This window comes from Poecilia reticulata, linkage group LG2 (genome assembly GCF_000633615.1).
Source record: "Poecilia reticulata strain Guanapo linkage group LG2, Guppy_female_1.0+MT, whole genome shotgun sequence".
Lineage (NCBI taxonomy): Eukaryota > Metazoa > Chordata > Actinopteri > Cyprinodontiformes > Poeciliidae > Poecilia > Poecilia reticulata.
Genome location: NC_024332.1, coordinates 15,759,477 through 15,783,513, shown reverse-complemented (window position 1 = coordinate 15,783,513; position 24,037 = coordinate 15,759,477). Strand labels below are relative to the sequence as shown.

General features: G+C 38.3%; 1 protein-coding gene across 1 annotated transcript in view; it reads right to left on the bottom strand.

Annotated features, from left to right (window-relative positions):
* fgf14 (fibroblast growth factor 14) overlaps window positions 1-24,037 on the bottom strand; it is a 111,120-nt gene that overhangs the window by 83,994 nt on the left and 3,089 nt on the right. The window lies entirely within an intron of this gene.

Genomic DNA, 24,037 nt, shown 5'->3' with positions numbered 1-24,037 from the left:
GTGACTGGTGGGGTAAATTTGTCTTCACATCATTGTGTTTGAAAAGGGTCCTGAAAATCAGGCTTCATGAGCCACTGAGGATAACCAAAGAGTCTAGATTTGATAGAGTACAAAAACTATGTAACTAGCCGCTGCAAAAATGCCTTCCTTATGGGTAGAAAATACAAGTAGGCTGCGATGAAATAGTAATGCTTGGGCATGACTGGCCATGTGGTAAATGTACCTATGGCCAGGAGAATAATTTTGTAAGACTTTTTGAGTATAATCACAAGATTTTATCCGCATGGAGTAGCTTGGAAAGGCCCTTGGGGCGCCTTTAGGTAAACATCAGATTTTAATATGTCTTTTTTAAATCACAATCCTACTCTGTTTTAATGCTGCAAATAGAAAAAAAAATCTAAATAAGGGCGACTACATCTGAAATTTCCCTTTATTAAGACAAAGTGCGTGAGAGCATAGAGACTGGATGAGCTCAGAAGAGAAATTGGACCCAAGGCAAGAGGCCATTACACAGCAGCTCAGTACACGTACTCGTCTGAAATCGAGGAGATTTTTCTGCTTCTGTTTTAAAATTCTTTAAAACTTTTAATTGTAATTATAATCTCCACATGATTACAACCAGAAGACAAATGTCAACATGCTGATTTGCTCTGAAAAACGCTGATCTTCTAACGGCAGCAGAGCTGTGACAAAATGACTCCGTGGTGTTGGTCATTAAATGTAAACGGCGGCATTAATTTCACCTATAATTTCCCCAACACAAAACGTTGGAGCAAGCAGAACCTCCGGAGGCCACGCACATAAACATCATAAACATCTTATTTGGACGTGAGCCCGCAGACGCTGATGTGAGATTAAAATACGGCACGACAGAGGCGGCGCAGAAGGAGCGATCTGTGACCAGGCTGGGCTCGGTGTTTGGCACAGGAATTACTACGTGAAGCAAAGGGCGTTTGTCATCACAGAGAACTTCGACCAACTATGCCGTGACTACTTTAATTTAGCTGCAGAGCAGTTCATTTTCAATGACATTTTACAAGCCATTGCTTCCATCCAAAGTGTATCCGTCACTGTTTTATGTCAGTGATTCAGAGGACTCACCACTTCATTACAAGCAGCTTCTCAGCAGCACACAGGTTAGGGGAAGCTTATTTTTTATTTTATTTTATTTTATTTTATTTTTTTTTTACACAAATTGCCCACACTCCTAAAAAGACGGGCATTGAGAAAAAAATCCCTCTTTAATGATTCTCTGCAGTCAAAAGCAAAACAAAACAAAACTTATAATACTGTACACTGTTATTAAAATTTGTTTCTAAATTTAGATGTTTTTTTGTTGTTGTTTTAGATTAATACACTATAATCACAGAGCATGATTGGGATTTTTTTTTTTTTTACTTTGTTTTCATGCCATCTTGAAGACTTCTATTCAACAGTAAGATTTTAAGTTTTGCTTGTCAGTTGTGGCAAACTTTGACAAAAGCCAACACAAAGCGGTATAAATTAAGTAGGTTAGTAAGGCATCATTTACATAGAAGCTCTCCAGATATTTTAAAACCGGAAAACTAAACACCAAAAGTAAGGATGTAATTCCTCCTGGTGGTTACAAGAAAAGTCAAATATTTTTTTATACTCATAATTGTATCAATACTGAGAAAACACTTTTATGAGGGTTGTGTTGTGTTTTTTAATTTCTTCTCAATCACCATTTGTTTTTCTCAATCATTGTTTAAAGGTGGATAACTTACTAAACGACTGCAATAAACAATGTGACGTTAGTGGTTAACACAACATTAGAGCTCTGTCTCCCCTTAGGGAGCACATCTACCCCGAATTACTCAAGTCCCCCTCTACCAGCTCTCATACCTGCTTATTTTAATAGTTCAAACACCAAAAATCTGTTTTTATATGTACAGTGGAAACTGACTTCCACAGCACCCAACATCCACAGTCTCCTCTATCTCCACTCTTGGGAGAACAGCCAATCAGCATCTAGGTTGGTGACTGGAAGTGTCTTATAAAGCACAACTTATTGAAAACTATATGGGCGCAAGTAAGAGTGGCACTGGTGATTTTGCTTTAAATAAATTGATTATTTTTAAAGGGATTTTTACCCTACAATCAAACAAGTGGTCTGAAATAAAAGTTGGATTTTTAAGTTTCTGTTTTAGACTATGCAACTGCAACAACTTTAAAAATGTAACTTTATTTACAGCTTTTTTTAATACATATAAATCTTTATAAGGGACAGCCAACATTTGTGGGTAAAACTGTGTCTGCTGCATCCAGCTTATACAGTCACCTTTTAAAACGCAGATCCTTTTAAGAAGTTCACTTGACAATAAAAAAGAAGTAAACATCATGAGACAGCTGTGGAGAAGTGAAATCTATTGGCAGCAGCACAAAAGTCTGTCATTTTGTTCAGCCTTGAAACTTTCTGATCGTGACTCTGTTGCCATAAAAGCAGGTCTATCGCAGCAACCTCTTTAGTAATCGTTTCAGAAAGCATGCGTTTGATCACATGTTAGCTAACGGTGCTGCTACAGCGCTAGAAAGAAGCCATGGATTTCAGTCTTTTCAGTTTCTCTCATGTGGAATCTTATTGATAATTCTGGATAACACTAGCATGCAGACACATATTCTGCTTTGACAGCAGAACAAACAATGTTTCTTGCACATCCACAGCCATATGGTACCCTATTTCATTTACTAATTTGCCATAACAAAAAAATAATTTAAAAAAAATGTCTGATTTTGTTTGTCTTATTTTATTTTATTTTATTTTTCGGTTATTTTTAACTTGTCCATACACAAATCAAGAAAGAAGAAACACCCAATGCCGAAAGATCCTTTTTTTATTCATTAAGAGAAAATTAAAAAGATGTAATTATTCAAGACTGATTCTTTTTTTTTTTTTGACGTAATACAAGTTATTGCATTTGAGGTGCGTCTGTAAAGATTGCAGCACTTAAAATCAGATGCTCTTATCTTCTGTTAATGCTTTCAACCTTTAAATCAATCAGTTCCCTTTGCAGTTGTTAATTTGTTCTGTTTTTTAATTTGTGTAAAATGCATAAAATGTATTATTATTATTATTATTATTATTATTAAGGGTTGCATCAGTCTGCAACATAACATGTTGATTTGGAAGAGCAATTCTGAAGTGATTCCTTGTTCAAAAAAGGTTTGAAGAAAAACTCATCAGCTCAGGACCTGCCCAACTCCAAAAGTCGCTGAGAGCAAGGTGGAGTTCATGCTGGACTTTTCACTAGTTTATCACATTGCAGTGCAAAGACACATCAGACCCACAACCATGCACACACATGCACTCATATCTACAGGTGTTTCCAACCAATTAACTGAAACCTTCATGTTTTTTAACTGAGAAGAAGCTGGACATGATCCATGCTTGCATGGTTAGAACGTAGACAATAAACACAAAAAGAACCAGTCTGGGATTTGAACCCAGCACCTTCATGCTGCAAGGCAACAGTGCTAACTATGGCCCTGTGTAGCCAGCAAATATAAAATTAAAAGAAAAACGTCAAGGAACCTGGAAAATCCAGTTTAAATAATAACAGTGAAGTAAAGGTTTGCTTCGAAAACCTCTGTACCCATTGTGTGAGTTTCTGAGAAGAGAAAAACTGCAAAGTGATACAAAAAGTGCTGAACTTGATGGGTAAAGTGGCTTCTACATTTATTTGGTGTAAACTGTCTGTAAATCGTGTGCAGAAATACACCAAAAGCAGAGAGAGAGAGARAAAAACTAGCAAAACTTGAGGAGATTGCAGTACTCCCCCTGTTCTTTTTTGGTGTTTAAAAATTACATCATTGGCAGCACAAATGGTGTGTTTCCATAACAGAAACAGTATTTTCCTCTGAGACAACTCAGCAGTTCTATCAGGGATCCTTCATTTAGAAAGTGGAAATGGCTAAAACTTAGTTGGCCAAAGAATCCCTGATTATTGTATATGTAATTTGTCCCGTGTTGCCGAATTTTATGAAACTGATGATGCGCCCCATCAAGACTCAATAGCTGTCCACAAACATCCTGTTACCACTCACCGTTTCCGCGTTCAGCATTTAGCGCCTTTCTCACATGCCGCTCCACAATCTTAGCAAACGATGCCGTTTCCATGTTGTCAAAATCAAACTCACTCAAACTTTCAAAATGCACTTTTTACAGCAAGAGCCGTGAGACATGTAATAAACATGTCGCTTTAACTACCGCTGAGCGTTTCACGCTCCTGCTGGTGTAGCACTGAGCTCGATGCAACCCTTTAACCCAGTCACACAACCATAGACACCTTCTTCATGCAGCTACACACACACACATACCATGTCTGTCACCCACTTGTAAAGAACCTGCCAACACCTTGCCACCAGATAACCATATCCCACTGATATCACTGCCACTTCCTCAGCTGGCTGGAGGTAACCAGCCAGAAACGTTGAGCCCTCGTCATGTCGCGGCTGCCAGGCGTTGGTTGACATGGCGAATTATAACCTGCACGTACACATCGTTTGACTAGATCTGCAAACAAAAATGTCGAACAAACTATTAAAGGGGTATCTCAGAATTGTCCAAGTGAGGTTCTGTTTAAGCACTGCACCCAGTTCAGATCCTGTCTTTCTTTTAAAATAAATCCAAACGAGTCGGTTGGAGAGATTAAAGCTAATAGACCAAGAGGAGGAAAGACTAAAGCGGACTTCTGCCGTCTTATCATGTCATCAAAATTCATCATTTGAGCCTTCAAACGATTGTCACGTTGGCTTTGGAGAAAAGCTTTTGATTATATACTGTAAATGGTGGAAGTACGAGGTGCATAAAGAATCTAATATATAAACTACTTCGTCAAGAGTAATTTTCTTGGAGGCAGCAGGGCAGGGAACTACTAATAACAGGGCATTCACTTAACCTCCTATAACATTTTTTTCCTCTACACATCACCTTATTTTTAGATCAGGCAATTAACAATTAAAAGTTAGTTGACAGTATAAGTAAGAAGTCCTGTCTTTGGTTCCCAGTGAGCCATTAAAACATGCAGGAGAACAGTTGCTCAGATTAGACGAGACATTTGTTAAACTTTTTGGCCAACATGAAAAATATTATTTGGGTGAAAAACTAGCATTGCATGTCACCCTGCAGTGAAGAATGGTGGAAGCAGCATCATGCTGTTTGGGAGGCATTTTCTGAAAATGTACACTCTTCTGAAACCCACGTACAATCTTCTTTATCACACACAAACTCATGGGTTTGTGGCTATGACGTGGCAAAGTTAAACTTTTGCACAATTTAAGACTTATCTCCTGGAGATAACAACTGCTTGTTACCCTTACACAGTGAAAAGTCCTGAATTGTCCCCTTATGTGCCGTTTAGCCAGGTGTTTTGTCCTGGAAAATGTTGCTGCTAAATCTAGGCTAGTAGGTATACGACAACAAAAAAAAAGAAAAACAACAACTGGCCCTTCTGCGTAAAGAGCCAAACATACACCACCACCACAACAACACAGGCCACTCAGTCACTGCCATCATCGCTCCGTTTCTACGTCTGAATCAAGGACAACAGCCCCAAGGGGAACCAACCCGAAACTGTGAGAAGTAGAGGAGCAAACGAGACCGAAAACGAGAACTTGCAAAAGGTCATCATGAAATTATTGACAAATCTAATTCACAGTCTGGGGAAGGAGAGAAGGAAAGAAGTAACATGGGAAAACGTGTTGAGCTTCTCCCATTTCATTGCTATCATGAATAAGAAGAAAGCTGAGGGAAATCGCTTTAAAGCAGCAAAACTCACTGGAAGTATTCCACTGCACTTAAATGATACACACAAAAATGAATGCACATATACAGAGCGACAAGAAGCGGGGAGAAAGGAGGAAAGAGAGCAAGAAAGAGAGAGAGAGGGAGACAGAGGCAGCAGCACAATGCTCCCTGCTGCACTGCAGCAAAAATCTACACAGCTAACCACAGCCACAACACAACCTCCAGCACTGCACAGAACAGCCCCCTGTACAGAGAGAGGGGAGTGATCTGCACATGAAAGAAAACTCCACATCAGACTGCTTGAAATAAAAAAAATTTTAAAAAGGAAGCAAAATGTTTCCTTTTGTTTTGTTTTCTTTGTCTCATGTCCAAAAGTCTGAATAGACAATAGGAATCAGTCGCATCATTCAAAGCCCAACAAGTCCTCCGTCTGTTTGTGACAGTGCGAATAAAAGGCCGCTGCGCGATGCACACCACAATTTATAAAGCATTGTCTGAGTACAAAGAAATGTAACAAACTGTGGTTTCTGCCCTGAAATCAACTTCAGAACGGAGTCATCAGATCTCATGAGCACGTCGATGGCAGTTTCCTTCTGGCAATTAATCTCTCTAAGGAGGAAGATGGCAAAAAGCCCCAACAGGCAGGTCACAAGGGTCGCTTCTTTAAAGCGAGGAGAAACAAACAGCCCCGCATTAAAAGCGCTGAGAGTTGCTTCGCTGTCATAACGATAATGTGACCCCAGAGGGACACCGACAGATTCACAACTACGAGGCTCAGGTGGCAAAACACTACAAAACAAAATAAAGGATGGAAATATTGAATTACACTGGGAACTCTTGTATTATTTGTATTATTTGCATAATATTTCTCCGTTTATGGCAGCTTTGTGGAGTGGTGTAAGTTACGTGAAACTCCTTCAGGTCATAAGAACAGCCTGCAAACCTTTCAAGCCTTAGCTGGTACTTTGTTGCTGATAGGTTTATGTAAGATTTTATCATGAAAGTACAAATACCTCAACACAAGCCAGGAAATACACACTCCTGCAACCCAACAAACAGTGCAGTTTCAGTTTTAGAAAGCATACAGGGCAGGAACACAACACTGTGTCAGCTCAACGCTGTAAAATATTGATGGCAAAGAGAAATTTTGTTAAAAATGTCGCCTGTAGATGTAGTTTTACAACTGTGTTACCTTAATAAGAGTCATCGGTGGCACTGCTTTGAGTCCTCAGCACATTGCATTTTGCGTCCCATTTTTTTCAAAGACTGGAAATATTTCCAAACAGCTGAAATTGCAACGGAGGCAAAAGTGTGCAAACTTTCTTTCAGCCAGCTGGCTGGCAATGCGCACCAACGTGTGGGGAAAAGGCAGCGCCGCATAACTCCATACTGCCAGAAGAGGCTCCACATTTTCAACATTTTCCAATTTCAAAAGTTGTTGGAAAAGTACATTGTGAATTTTTAAAACTATAACTTTTTAAACTCTGATTTACATCGATTTTATGATTTATTTCCCCAGCACAATCATGTCAAACATTTCCAAGGATACCAGTGTGAAAATTGAGGCAAAGGACGTTGCTGGTGTTTGTTCTCTGATGACGTCTGCACGAAAGGAAGGAAACAGATGTGGGAGCAGAAATGGCTCAGGAAAAGAGACAAATAATTAGAGGTGTTGTCACAACAGTTTTGACCAACATAATTTTACCAGTAAGTTTCTGACATTGATGGACATTTTTATGCCATGTTTAGTTGTGAGAATGGTTATAAGGCAGTCTCTAAGCCCGTTACACTGAAATTAATTCAATGTATTGACGTAGTGCCAATTAATTACAAATTTAAACTAAAGACATTTAACAGGACAAACTAATCTATTTTATGTAGCCAATTCTATTATTACATAAATTCAATTATTCAAATTCCCCTCCATACGTTAGATATAATACAATGTAGACAAATTCAGTTCATAGCGACACATCAAGTCACAAAATTTGCAAGTGTCTATGTTGAGCCGCACTGAAAAGTAATGACTCATTTTTAACAGGCAGATTCTGGATTCAGAATCCAGCTTGATGTGAGCGGCCATGAGCTGCAACAGACTGGGGCGTTTGAGAAAACCCAATGGTTTTCATAAAACAGAGTAAGCTTATTTCAGGCCAAGAGGATAGCATGTTTAGGGCATTTTATCTATGCAAAACCTTACCAGATACTTCTCTGCAGACCCAGAAGTTCTACAATCGCCTATCTTTCTCCAGGTTTGTCTGTCCACGTAGCTTTAGGAAAAGACAACTGCTAATTTAGCACATTGACTAGCCCACAGTGACTTCTGCAAAACAAGAGAAGTGTTTCTGGATAGCAGGAAATGTACATTTTCTGGACTATAGAGCGCACCATACTTTAAGCCGCACCTACAATTTTTTTTTAAAACTGGAAACGTACATGTATAAGCCGCTGGTATCTCCGCCGCTCTCGTTTTTCCATAAGTAGCAGCAGAGGACAGTAGAGGGCTGCGTCCTAATAAATCTGCTGGATATACTAAGACTCAGCACTCCGTCTTCAAAGCCGAACCATGATTTTGTTTACGCAGAGCATACCTGCAGCTAAAGTGCAAATTAGCTCTTCCTTCTTTGATTTCCAATTTTGACTTCCAATGATTCACTTCCTGCTAAAGCGCCCCCTGGTGGTTGAAGAAAAATCCCCAGAAAAGCAGCACCGGGTTATAAGCTGCATGGTTTGAAGTGTAGGAAAAAAGTAGCGGCTTATAGTCCCAAAAAAACGGTAAGTAAATGTCACTTTTTAAGCACAAAAAAGGGTGTTGCCATAAGCAAGTTATGGTCATGCTTTTTGAAGATGTTTCCTTCTTGCCCCTTTTTTTAACTTTTCAAGATGGAGTTTCACTCTGATTTATATAACTGCTTGGGGTATTCTATCAAAAGAGAGCCTTAAAATCATTTGACACAGATTGCTCACCTCTACATGAAGCAACGTGATAAAAACGGTGCAAATGGCTGACAAAAGCCTGGCAAATGAATAAGATAATTCTGTCTCAAAACTACATTTTGTCCAAGAAGTGAAAAGATCTCATGAATTATTTTTGATTATATTAATTTCAGATGGATTTCCAGTTGCTTCAATTCAATCGCTTACGAAGCTTTTGTTCTTTTTTTTTTTTTGTCTTACTTGATTAAGTTTTCAATTTAATCTTTGTACAACAAACCATGACAGCATTGTCCCATTATGTTTTTATTCATGCCAATAAAGAGAGAGAGAGAGAACATCCAGCACAGCTCATGCCATCGGTAAGGGGGCAGAGATGACGGGCAACGGTAATAAATGAGCTGCAGACCAGCAGTGAGTCATGAAATCACATCAGCAATCTATCATAATCAAATAATTGAATGGTACTTTCAGCACAGAGAATCAGCAGACCTACAGACCCTGCTCTGTGTTTCTGCCTAACAAGTCATCCTTGCAACACGCCATCAGATGTTTTGTAAAATCCTTACAGAGGTCAAATTAAATCTAATCAAATTATCGCTTTTTTTTATGTGATTGTTTGATTATACTATATATATGAAACTGGGGTGAATTGACCCAAAGAGTAAGCTCAGCCTTGCTGTTAGGAAAAGGAAAAAAAAAAAAAAAAACATTGATTATGTGACCAAAAAGCTAGGAGGAAGGCATAGTTTTGTAAAGTCTGTAAAGGTAAGAACCACATTGGTAAAGTTGTTAGACTTATTTCTTAAAAAAAAAAAAAAAACTCTTACACTCTTAAAAGTGAATTTAGTCTGTCATAAGTTTTGTAACGATTGTGTTTAGATCATAATATATATTTTCATATTTGCTTTATTTGTCAACTGTGCCATGTATGAGCTACAACACGAGGTCATAAGCCAAAGATAAACAATTTTCAATCTCAACTTTCCAAGAATTCAGTTTTAGCACTTTGTTTCCAAGTGTTAATATTAACTTCCCAAGCCCACTAAAAGAAGTCAGTGGTGTTTGGGGTGAAGTGTGTGTACGTGTTTATGTACATATGTGAAGGGGGTAGCATGTACCTTTTTTGTACATGCTATGACAGCTCTGGTTATACTCATGATTGTTTGAAAGGATGGATAGCGTCCTAAAACATGTGCAGATATATAAATTAGCAACCAAACTAAGGTTCCCTTTATGTACTTATCCTAGTACAAAAAAATGACTTTTTTTACTTTAGTCTCTCCTACATACATATGTTTCAGACGGGATGATGGGATTCAGAGTTAAAACAGCCGCTTGTGTCAGGAAAGGCTTTTAGTTCACAAATATGTCCCTTCATTTAGTCAATAACGTCACATATTACTTTATTATTATTATTGTTGTTGTTGTTGTTATTATTATGTAATCTTTTTGGTGACACTTTATTTGAAGGGGGTGAATAAGACTGTCATTAACCAAGACATCATTGCTGTTTAAATTTTACCTTTAATAACATAAAGTTACCTAATTTTTAAAGTGTAATCAATAATATTTTTATAACAAATTTATATCAGTAATGATTTCTTGGTTAATGTCAAGTTGTCATAACAAAGACATTTTGAATAATGTCAACTTTGTATTAAAAGTGTCATAATTTGCCGAATGACGCTTTATGACAACAGTCATAAATATTCATAAAGGCTTATTCATGTTTATGACAATGTCATGTCAGTCTTATTCACCCCCTTCAAATAAAGTGTTACCATCTTTTTTTTCATCTTATTAAACCTAGCTTTAGTTTATATTGCAAAGACTGATATTAGCAAAAAAAAAAGGTTTGCTGACAGTCGTTCAATTCCTAAAATAAACAGTCAGCGAAAAAAAAAACACAAAGCCAGCTAATTCTACAATAGTGGGGGAACTTGTATATTGGCTAAAAAAGTTATATTGGCTAAATTTAATGAAAGTTCTACAGTATCATAGCGAGCCTGAGATTTGTTATACTATTAAACTCAATAACTCTCATCTTCTGTACGGATGGGACTTCCTTCCAGCTGCCAGGACCAATATTCCCAAAGAATCCTAAAACTGAGAGCAGCTCCTGGTGACGTGATTTTAGGAAAAATCATGTAATTTCTTGAAAGGTACTGCACCTCTGTCCTGTTTGGTTCACTCTCCCCTCTTATGTGTTGGTCGTTTCGCCAGATCAAACAAGTTCATACAAGTGAACAGATGACAGCTGAGCGTTAATATCAAGTGGATGATGTAGTAAAATAACCGGCATGGCGAGAAACCATGACAAATAAGGTCACATGTTGATGCCTTAAAGTTTGTCATTAATTTCTCCATAATATTATAACTTCAAAGGGTTTAGGCTGCAACAAAGAGACATCACATTATGTAAAAGTTGGATATGCGACGTGGTGTAAAAGTCAAGTCAGCTCTCCATATTTAACTGAAGTCAGACTTTAGGTAAGTCTTTAAGTAAAACATAAATCAATAAAGTAGCAAGGGCACAAGTACCAATAAAATGTAATTAAAATTTTGGACAGTGTGTAAAATAGAAATTTGTAAACAAATATTTTATTAAATGAAAAGAATAAAAGTCCAAATGAGAATATCTTGTAAGGACTGTAGTATAACAGAAAGCAGAATTTCAAAATAATAATCATCAATATTTTTATATATATATAAAATTACTAAATAAATGATTAGACAGTTTGTAGGTCTTCCCATTCTCTTCTCCTCTGCTCAGATCCCATACAATAAGCTGTCCAGTGCCATAAAGTGAAATGGTGCAATCCAAGATTAATAAGGAAACTCCACCTCCTTATTAAATAATGGTATGATTATTGCTTATTGTAAAGGCCAATATAATATTTTATTAACATACAAGAGACAGACTGACTAAAAAACACACAAAAATACATGAAAAAAATATAGAAATATAGACTTTTCCATGTGGAATTTGCTACATGGAATTAGTTTGGTCATGTGTCAAAATATTTAAAACGCCAAACTCTACTGTGCTGAAGGAGATAAAATGGAAATTTCCTTTTGTGGTCAACAAACAAAAGAGTGATTACATTATAATCAGAGAAATAAAAAGGAGTTTTAGTTTTAGGGACATTATGTCAAATAGTCTTTGTAGTTCCCAAAGCATTACTTTTTAAATGTGACATACAGTCTGCACAAAGAAACCACACTCTCTGTCAGCTCTATAAATAATTTGCTCTTTAGCAGATTCAACAATTATTCAAACCTAACTTTAAGATCACAAAGCCACACATCACAGGTTTCACAGTGCTTTTATGAAAGACAAATAGATAAATAGATTATAAATATATATTTTTTGTTATTTTTTGACCATTATAGCATTTTATAATGTCTTCTCCTCACCAAACACATATCCACAGTAGTATTTTGCATGTTTGAGAAATCCTTGATTCTTTAGTGGCAGCCACCCAGTGACGTCTTAACACTGAGCCACCTATTTACTCAAAGCTTCACTTTTAAAAATATGAAAGCATTTGTTGCTGAGACAAGACTTTAAGTTTTTAAAATATAAAAAAACAAATCACAATCAACCTTTCCATTGTTTTTCTTTGTATATGTATATATAAATATAAGTAGAAGTAACTTTAAAACACACTAAGACTGAGAGACGACAGCTACCACCAGCGTATACAACAGCTTCAAGTGATTGGAAACCAGATCGCTTAGGCGACTGCAGCTTGTGGTTATTAATAAGTTTTTTATGAAAAAAAACATCTTTGGTTTCCAGTAGTTTTTAAATTGTTTGAGTATCTTCTGTTTTATTAAATAGGTCGAAGCCCTACAGTGAGTAACATGTCGCCTGAACAAAAGTGACGGAAAATTTGCAAAAATAAGCCTTTCATTAAACCCAAAAAAAACTCTATGAAAAACATAAAACCACAGAATATAAAGATGTGCTTCATTTTTACTATGACTGTACCCTGAAACAACAACAAAAAAAAACACGCCGACCGTGACAACTTCCACCTATGAACTCTTAAAAGAAGGCATCACTCCAGAGACTCCTCGCTTCTCATTGCAAACTCTTTTCATGAAAAGCTTCACTAAATCGTTGACACAGTTACTTCCTATTTGATGTCGGAAGGTGTGAAAAAAAGGCAGTTTCTGACACCGTTTAGGCAGGAGGCTATGAAGCCTGGCTTTACACCCCAACACCTATAACAGCATAGGAGAGTCGGATGATACAGTGTGTAACAGAGCTCCTGCTGTTAAGTGAAGGAAATGAACCAAATTACAAGATGATTTATGAGGCTTCCTGAAGACACAGGACAGCCTACCAAAGTGGACAGAGCATATGCCGTACGATCAAACTGCTTTCAAACGCATCTTAATATCACAGGATTCATGGAAAGAAATGTTGTCTTTAAAAAAATATACAGCCTCCTTATTTGTAGATAGCAATTTTTACACAATCTCGGTACTGGTAAGTTCCTCATATTATGTTCGCAGTCTTAAATAAGCTCTGTATTTCATATTTATACGAGAACATAAAAGAGCAACAGGCACCAAAACAAATGCTGCGATGAGTCACACTCGTCTTTGCGTCGACAACAAATAAAATCATAGGCACATCCCTGATTAAGAACATTTGTGTCTGCAGGTGTCAAGCTACGTTTAAAAAAAAAACAACAAAAAGAAACAGTGTATTCACTATCCAGTCAGCAGAGACTAGTTTTGCTTATCAAAATTTAGTGTGAACACTCAGCGGTTGTCAGCCACAATAAGTCAGCGTCAAAAGAGCTTTTTATTTTTTATTTTTCGCCTCAAATCAAGCTGCTTCCTTCGCCTGAGCAATTTTGCAGCTGTTACGACAAACGCTACATTCAAAGCAAGAGTAATGTGAAAAGCAATGACTCTCAGAAAAAAAACTGCCTTATGGTTGTTTTTTTTTTTAGATGAATATACATCTCATTTATAGAGATAAATAGTCAATTTAATTGATGGAACATCACTACGATCTGCATTTAGGACAACTGTGGTTCAACAGAAAGAGGAGTCATCTTGCAATCTGAAAGTTGGGGGTTTGATTCAAGCTTCCTCCTGCCAAATGTCAATGTGCCCCTGAGCAAATTGTCTGCTAGTCTGTGTATGAATATGTGTGTATTAGAGATTGAATATGCCTAGTAGAGGTGCACCGATTGCAGTTTTCTTGCCGATCGACAATTACTATCTTCAAAAAGCCTGACCTACCAATTCCGATTTTGGCCGATACTGATTTTTTATTTATTTTTTTTCTGATTTGTCGCTAAATGTAGCAAGAAAGTCACTGAACCTGCAGCAGGGCAGTGATTACTGTTAACTGCAAATGTGCAGACATGACTTGGTGGGCCAGTCTGTCAGTCAAACCTGTCTCACAGCAGAGCAGAAAAGGACAGTGATTGATTTTTAGACCTTTGCTGAAGTACATAAGATTGGGGAGAAGTTTGGCTTCACATCTAAGTATCGACCGATCACCGATCTCCCAAAATTAAGGAAATCGGCACAGACAAATCAGCTTGCTGATAAATCCCAATGACTCTACTATACAGCACTATATAATTTGAGTCCATTTGTCATTTTATCAGAGAAAAACCAAACGAATTTGCATTATTTTCATGTATCTAATATGCAAATGCGACAAAACTTCATGCAAATGCGACAAAACTATATTGAAATATACCGTATTTTCCACACTATAAGGCACACCGGATTATAAGGCGCACCTACAAAGAATGGCCTATTTTAAAACTTTTTTCATAAATAAGGCTCACCGCATTATAAGGCGCATAGAATAGATGCGACAGTAGAGGCTGGAGTTACGTTATGCATCCACTAGATGGAGCTGCACTAAATTTTGCACTGTTGCTTCACTGTTTTGTTTGGAATATCAACAAAACAGTCCGACTCTGGTCGGCGAGGAGAGCCTTCCGCCACTGGGCCGGGGTGTGGCCGGATGATGGGCACCCTTCTCCGTTCGCGCACAGCATGTTCGTGGAGAAAGTGGTGCTAAATGACCTGCAGATGACCGTAGGTAGATAGGTCAGTCAAACTTTATTAACAAACCAGCGTTCTGACAACTATCCCAGCATGCACTGCACGCTTCTTCTTCTACGGGCGAAAATGAAGTCGCCAGCTGCTTACCGTAGTTGCTCGACCTGTTGTGGCTCAATATTGGTCCATATATAAGGCGCACCGGATTATAAGGCGCACTGTCGGTTTTTGAGGAAATTGAAGGTTTTTAGGTGCGCCTTATAGTTCAGAAAATACGGTACACATCACTTTTTTATGAAGAGAACCTATAATTGATCCACATGTGTATTTTATAGGTAATGCTAATGACACTGAAAATGTTGCTATTCATGGTTGCACGCAAAATCCTTTTGCCAAATTACAGGCAGAAAATTTAAGCTTTAATCTTGTGGTTTCATGTTAAATCTCTTATATCTAACAATATAATTGCAGTTTCTTATTGTCGATTTAAGGAACAATGAAATCTGGGTCAGCATAGTGATTTTTTTTGTTAAAGAAGAAACATGAAATGAAGGAAACCGGTAAGGCGAAAGAAACTGAAGAGCAACAAGTGAGTTGGAATAAATTTGACTTATTGTAATCTACCATAATATGGTATAACAAAATCTTTTGAGCTCTAGTATGTAGTTCTTCATATTAACATATTAATTATACCATGAAAAGAATGCATTCCTATTTAATAATAACAGAGTAAGAGTGGAAGGCAGCTGTTTGTCCATTTTCTGCTCTCTCATTTCTGCCCTTTTCAGGGTCAAAAGTGGGATGGAGATCATTCCAGCAGCCCTTAGAGCCAACATAGAAACAAGCAACCATACGCACTCACTTCTAAAGCCAATTAAAAAACACAAATTAACCTAACAAATGCAATTTGGGGCTGTGGGAGGAAGCCACAACTAAACCCCACACAGCAAAGTCAAATTTTCAGAAGACGTCTTTCTGTGCAGCGAGAAAACTGACTTAACTATCTTCAAAATAGTTAAGTCAAAACAGAAATGTGACACTAACAAGCAACTTTATTCACCACTTGGAATATCGTGTCCTGTGTGTTGACTATGAACGCATATGATTTTGTGGTGGCTTGGTGGAAACAATATAAAGTGATCATTCAGTTCAGAAGTTAATTCAAAAAACATTTCTTCTGCTAGGCACATATCACCTGACTTTTTTTTTTGTACATGTGCATCCGTCCATCCATAATTGCTAAACGAATGTTGAAGAACCCGTAAGCCAAGGGTTGCTTCCCCTGGCCAATGAAGATGTGATGCAAATGCAATGTAATGCTTGCAGTACCGTCACAAGTCCATTGGGAATGAGCTGTTCAGGCCTCATTTGCAGTTGTTCGACAGAGACCAAAGGAAGTGGCGTCAACACTACGACTGAGAGGCCTGAGCCGAAACGATTCTGGGCTCAAATGATTCAAAATGATTCAGGACGGTGATGTTCATAAAACTGACAAATGAGAAAAATTTGTTGCGCTCGCCGACGTTTTCACCTCACATCTGACAAGCCCTTGTCAGCGCCCATCCACGAACAGCCAATTTCAGCACTCCGTGTCAAACATAACTCACATGCGCCGCAGAACTAAAGCTGCCATTAAAGACGGAGAAAGCTGAGGATGTGTTTCTGCTTTTGGTGCACGAGGTTTAAGGTTCCTTTGGCAGATCAAGAAGTGCTTTCTCTGTGTGTGTACACACACAGTATATATAAGCAACCTAACATTTCTTCGACAATCTATTTTGCTAAATCAGCATCATTCACAGTAATCACTTTATCTTTCTACTACATGTTCCACTGAGCAACTCATAACACCACAGGTAGCACTCAAATCACAAAGCAATCAGCTCCTCTTCGCTGCTTCTCCCAGCAGTTCATTCTGACAACAGTTTCTTCTTTAACAATTCAACATGCTTTATAGAATTTTCTCTCACAAAGAACAGCATGCTGTTTTACATTTTAGTCAAATTAGAAATGTTGCTTTTCCCTTGAGAGGTTTACTCTGAAATGAGATGTTCATTTTATACTAAAAATAAATCTAAGGCCTCCGTTGTCCAAGCTAAGTGGAAAGTGGACTGAGGACTTTTCACGTCATGCAAAGTGTCGTGGATCAATGTCTTGACTTGGGACACTATATTATATCGCAGAGGGGAACGAAGGCTGCATTCACACTGCAGTCTGAAGTGACCCGATTCCGATTTTTTTCACTTAATGCTCTTCTGGGGGAATCCCAAGGCATTCCCAGGCCAGCCGAGAAACATAGTCCCTCCAGCGTGTCCTGGGTCTTCCCCAGAGCCTCCTCCCGGTGGCAGCAGGATGCATCCTTATCAGATGCCCCAGCCACCTTAACTGACTCCTCTCAACGTGAAGGAGCAGCGGCTCTACTCTGAGTCCCCCCTAGATGACCGAGCTTCTCCCTTATCTCTAAGGGAGAGCCCAGGCACCCTATGGAGGAAATTAATTTCTGCCGCTTGTATCCATGACCTCGTTCTTTCTGTCATGATCACATCCGATATGTATCCGATTCTAAACTAACAATACCTGGTTTAATGACAAAAGCATCACCGTGGTTAATAGTCGAGGACTCTGGCCAGGCCTAAACCGCACAGAGAGTCTGTTGTCAAGAAGGAGACGAGAGACACCAGACCAACGATGCAGATCAGCTGAAAGTTGCAATTAAAACAGGCTTACCTTACTTTCTGTAGACAGACAGAGTTTGTTGTAATTCAGCTGATGCAGTAATTCATGCATATCGGACATGCTTTTCAATATGGTGACAATTTCTATGTTGGAATCTTTTTTGTTAGTATTGGGTTTATGGGATGTCTGTGGTTTCCACAAAATGTATTTTTAGGGTTTCTTTTACTGTTAGGCATGAAAATTAAAAATAAATCAAATATATCACTCGGTTAATAATTGGATAGTCTTGTTTATCTTTTTTTTGACAAAAATAAATACATTTTCAAATTTACTAAGATTCCCTTGTGCTTCTTCTTTTTTTTTTTTTTACCTCTTTCCAAAGTGCATTGTGGACAACAGGCTCTTCCAATGACGTCCGTATTTTATTATTCCCCTGACCAAAGAGTCTATGGACTATGGAAGACTGAGCATCTTCAAAATACCTGTTTTTTTTTGTTTTTTTTTATCAATATTACATATCACACATAAGTATTCTCCTTTGAGAAGCTATCTTTTGTTTTCTCTATTATTATTATTTTTTTGGTACATGGAAGTACTACATGCTTTTCCCCTTCTCTTTTCTGATTTGTATGTAAACTTGATTGCCTCTCAGAGGGGAGCAGATGGCAGCCAAGAACTTGATTCTTAAAATTCCAGCAGGGCATATTCCACAGGATCAGGACAGACATAGTCACAATTAATTCACTGCAGAAACTGATCATGCTCTGCCATTACTACACCAAGAGAGATGAAAATGAAACAGGCTCTCTTGTTGACCTGTGGCATGCCCACTGCACCAACACATGACTTCTCTCCCTGTGAATTACTCTGAAGAAGGACTGGAATCCCTGAGTTTTTGTTCCTTTATGAAAAGTCAATCGTGCCCTAATTATCCTGAGACTAAAAATATGTTTCGCGTTTGTAACAATGGCTCACAATTATCTTGTACCTTTTTTATTCAACCCTGCTGTAAGGGCATGTGAGAGTGTGGCTCAAAAAATATGTTAACATGCATTCTTTGGCTGATGATTTTAGAATTTACTGATTTTCTTCAACACATCAGCCATTCGCAAACCTCCTGCAATGTTTATGTAGGAAACCTAGCAATACGCAGTGACGTTTAGAAGAGGAAGTTTATAGGCAGCCCTGCTGTTTTCTGTAATTGTGAGAGTTCTTGTTTTAATCATGCCCGTCTCTTAATTACACTGCCGTCTCTTTGTTTCCACAAAAACCTGGTTTCAGATACAGACAATATTCTGGAAAAAGAAAAACTGCATTTGGGAGGTCATGTTTTGAAATGAGAGCTGTAAAGATAGAGACCAGCACCAGGGTTTCTTACAGGGAAAATGTTTCTTAGCAGAGAAAAAAAGAAAAAGCACAGTAAAAAATGACTAGATTCCAACTTGTAAATTCATAAAGCTGACAGGCAAAGCTTGAAGATACGTGCAACACAACAAAGCAGCGTTTACTGTGGCAAGCCAAAGGGAGCTTTTGTTCTTTAAAAAGCATTAACAGCCTATTCAGAAAGCTGTCAGATATAATTTATCGCTAAAAGGATGTTTAGTTCATAAACAGGTGATGCCAAAAATTGCTCCACTCAACCAAACTAATGGTCTTAATTATTTGTTGTCTTTTTTTTTTTTTTTACTTGTTCAGTTGATTTGACATTTTAAGCTGCTTTAATTTGTCTTGTAAACGTTTTTGGAATATTAAGATAAGAAAAGTTAGTCTAAACTTCTAAGCAGCATGAAAAATATTCACCTTTACAACAGTGGCATCATTTCTCAAAGAATTTGGGAATGAAATACAACCTGTTGAGCAAATTAACTCACAAGATATTTTTTGTTGTCATGGTAATGGTCAGAAATCATTACTTTTTGCGAAAGAGTACACCTAGCAATTCTTGTACAGTACACTTTGACTTTTTTAAAGTTTTTTCAGAAGGAGTAGTTACTTATAACTAGCAATTTCTGGGGTACAGATTTGATATGACAGCCGAAAATCTTATTCGCTCTTAAAAATAGGAAAAATAATAGAACATAGCATTCCAGACGTTGAGTGATCTTCACATGCCACGAAAATAACAACAAGATAACTACTCACCCAAAAAACCTGCCCATATAGTGAGGACAATAAACTTTTAAACTTAAAAAAGTAGCAAATGTCCAAATAAACAGCGACAAACAGGGCTGGACGACGACCAGATATATCATGATAGCCACACACAGTAAGGAAGGTTGTAAACATCATAAAATTAGTGTCACAGAGAAGAACAGCGGCAAAGACTTGGAGTCACTGAATCTCCATAACAACCACTGCACTACATCTACTTGTCATTTGGTTATTTGGGGAATTAATATATGGACAGGCATGTTTGATAAAATCCATGGCTTTGTAAAAGTACTAAGATAATTTAAATAAGAATGTGGTGGCCTCTGCCGCAAAGTTAAAGATGGGTCTCCGTTGTGTTTTGCCAATAATTGTGTGAAAGCGAACTATTTCTGCTGAGAAATGATTACTGTATGACAGTGTCTGCTGTCCTTCGCCAAGTTTACAATAATCAGGTCACAACAAAACAACCCTGAATGCTGAAGCTTTGGTTGGTTTGACGCCTCGATCTCACACACACAATACTGAAACTGAGTTGAATTTGCAATCCCATGACCTACTATGAGAAGAAGTCCTGGGTGTTTTGTGACCTGCACTGTCGCTTCTCTGTCACAGAGCCACTGCTGCGCAAGTTTGAGGAAGCCACCCACTGATTTCACACATTCGGTGCAAGGCTGCTCTTTGGAGAAACTGCCTGTTTAACATCTACATTTTTACAGGGTCCCCAACCTGAGCTATGTCAATGAGTACCAGTCAAAGATCAGCCTCATTACGCAACGCAACTTCAGACTTAACTTTTCCCTCTGACATTTGCAGTAAAAATTCTCAATAAATCCCTGTCATTTATAACCACGGAGTGTGCTATTCTCTGACATTCTCAAAGTTTCACAATGGCATCTGTGCTGACATTGGCACAGTTGTCACTGCTATAAAAGCTGCAGGGTGAAACTGTAATTTCATATTTTCTCCTCAGCTGGTTCTTTGGTTAATCGACTTAATGAAGTACGCCGAGACATGTACTGACGCCGTTATGCTGCGGTTAACATAAGGGGGGTAGGTTAGATTATGCAGAACATGCGAAAGATATGAAAAATTAAACTGCAACCTGGACGGAAAGCGATGACATTGATGTAGAATACAAGCAAGTCAGTAACTAAGAAGCTTGGCGAATTTAAGTCAAAGCGGTATGCCAAAGTAGATAATAAGGAGACGGTTAGGAATAATAAAGATACTCTAATATTCCAATCCATTTAGTGATGGTGATCGAACCCAAAATGAAATATGCAGACCAAATGTAACATATCGCTCAATTTGTCATGCAGTTCTTCTGTGTTATTTGATACAGTAATCAGGTAAAACATTGGGCATTACATGTTGCTGCAAATTACCGCCCTGACCATTGAGCCAGGGGCTCCGCTAAACCCACAGTGGTGTCTGACACCAAGATGTTGCAAATCTTTTTAGTGCTATCAGTTGTGCGGTGGGATGTTCATGAATGTGCAGCACATCCCACTGATCTTCAACTGGATAAATGCCCATAGTTCAAACATGTTCACATTTCTGCAAACAAGTTTGGCCAACCTTTATATTTTTGACAGTCACCGGCTAAAAGATTTGATCATTTTCCTGTGCAACTGTACCGTCACACTAAAGGCAGAAAAGTTTAGGAAGGTGACCTGTTATTTTAACAGGGCTGTGTAAAACTTTTGAGATCTGCTGTTTGCTGAAAGACTTGCTGCTGCAAGCATATGCACAATAGCTACACAAATCAGCCAAGACAAATGCATTTTACCATTTGGTTTGTAGCATGATGATCAAAGTAATATCATAATAACAAGGAAATGAGAAGGATGCAAACCCACTTTACAGGTGAAAAGTGAGGCAAAGTGGAAAAATGAAGCTTTAAAAGACTAATAAACATATGGACATGGCATTGCACTGTGATACAAGTCAAGTACTATCGCAAATGTAAACTTAGCGTTGAGCAAACATTAAACTTTAGCATGTGAACGATTAAAGAAAGAACGACGTCTGAGATCTAATGTTACTGTTTAGCATCAAGAAAGTCGAGTCATATTGATACAGTCTGGCAGGCCAGATCATACTGCGTTATCTCACTTTATGTTACTAAAAATACTTTTATCTGGGCCTTTGCAGCTCGAGTGCGGTGAGCAGCGTATTAGAAACAGTTGTCTGTACTGACAGAGAGCCACAAAGGTTTCACTGTCCTCAAATGAAAAATAGATTATTACTCGATCCAACTGTTTTTTTTGTTTGTTTGTTTTTTGTTTTTTTTTTTACTTTACTGGAACTAAAACTAATTGTGAGTGTAATTTCTCTGACTGTGCAGAATTAATAAGTTTGGAGCTTTGAAGTTGTTTGAAACAGCACAGCACCCCACTGACAAGAGTTAAAGATGTAGGCTGTATTCTAGCCTACATATTAGTAAAATAAACTAAAAGCTCCATCTGCCGCTTCCATACAAATGGGTTTTGTGTCCACACCGTCAGTTTACAATTTAGCAAAAATTATCTGTGGAGTAAATATCGGTTACTCTCACTTCAAAAGTGGCAGCTTCAGATTTCAGTCGACTGGCACTTCAGTGTTAGCTTTAATTGACTGCCCTCATTGTGTTGAAGTAAAGGACGTAGGATCATAGAGGAGCTTTTCGAAACAGCAGACAGTCAGTCAATCAGTCACAACTAGACAGTCATGGCCCAGTGCCAGTGATAATGTTTGATATGGATGATATGGCTCTCTGACCAGGACAGCATAGCCTGGGGGAATGCATCAGCTTGTAGTGTAAGTTGCAAATAAACAGGTTTTCATTTGCTTAAGTGCATGTCTAGTCTATGGGAAGCAGCAATCTGGTCATGTCCCATGATTGGGTAAAAACCCTAAAGTTGAGTGTAAACCACAGTGCTTAATTAAACGACAATACCTTTAAAAAAAAAAAAAGAATCTGAATTCCTTGTTTACTATCTAAAAGATAGTATCAGCCACTAATTGAGGCAGATGCATGTTTCAATGCACCTGATCAAGCCAAAGTTAAAAACTAACTTTGTGTTGAAACCCCGATGCTGTTCAGCTGACAAAAAAGCGAGATAACAATGATCTCTTGCAAAACTGCTGACATTTAATATTTGCAAATACGTCATATGGACCGAAGAAGCATAGATACAAGTGTTTTTATAGTGTAAAAATTAACTAAGGCAAGGAGCCCATTTGACCATCTCTGAGGACTTTACTACAAACTTATAATGATATGACAACTTTCCACCACAGGTGGCACAACTATCACTAATAAAACCAGATAAACTTTGAACTATTCCTTGTTTAGAAACAAGATAAACTTGATTCTAGTCTACCCTTTGGGCCTCTATCAAAACAGATTCAGATTTATCCAAACTGCCAAAAAAAGTTCTTAATCTATCAGATGCTTTAAAAGTCATGAACAAGTCAAACTTGTAGAGGAAGACAGATACTTTCTTTGCTGCCATTCATTTTTCTCTCTAAATATGCTATAAAATGTAACTATGAAAACATCTGTCCACGAGTATTTATGTATGATTATTTGGTAGTTATTTAACTGGCTGACAAAGTGCAAATGCGTACTATACTTTTGTTGATCTGTCACATAATATTCCATAATATACCTCAGCATATTTTAAGGGCACAGAGTCATGGTTTTAACATGGCAGTGTCATCGAGACATAATCCTACGACAGTGGGACGATGCCGTTGATCTACTGTACTGCAGTTGCAGCGTTCAGAAACTGTACTGCTGCTGCTGCTGCTGGGCACAACATCTCTACATCTGATGCATGAGGTTGACGCTGCTGCTGTCTTGCCTGCTGCTTTTCGGCAGCCTGTTGAGAAAACCAGAGGCTCCTGTGGCCCCTGAAACCAAGGAATAAGCAACGCTGTGCAGTGCACTTATGGTAAACACTACTGAGTGGCCAAAAAATGATGGACTGCTCAAGCAACGGATAGGGAACAGTGTTGGTGGAGAGGGAGTCTCTGTTGCAACATGGAGCCTTGTTCGCACCTTTGAACCACCTGCCTTCTTCTTCCTACATAAGATCGACACAAAGTGCCCCCCCCCTCCCCCCCCCAAAAAAAAATCACCCGCATGATGAGTACTGGCCCGCATTTACAGCAAAGTGACAGACATGAAAGACTGGTCTGTCTCCTACTGGCAGGAAACACAGCGAGTGGAGCTCATTTAAGAAAGAAGGGATGCAGGGTAAAAGAGGAGGGTTAGTAGGAGGGGGGGGTGGGGGGATGCTGCTGCAGTCAACCCGATGGTGGAATAATCTAGTTAGCAGGAATCAGGAGGGGGAGAAAGAAAAAAAAAAGAAGAAAATCTGAACCTCTGAGAGAGCATCTAGCTTCAGTGTGTGTGAGCGTTTGCGGCGTATCATGCTTGGGTGTGTGGGTGTGTGTGTGTGTGTGTGTGTGTGTGTG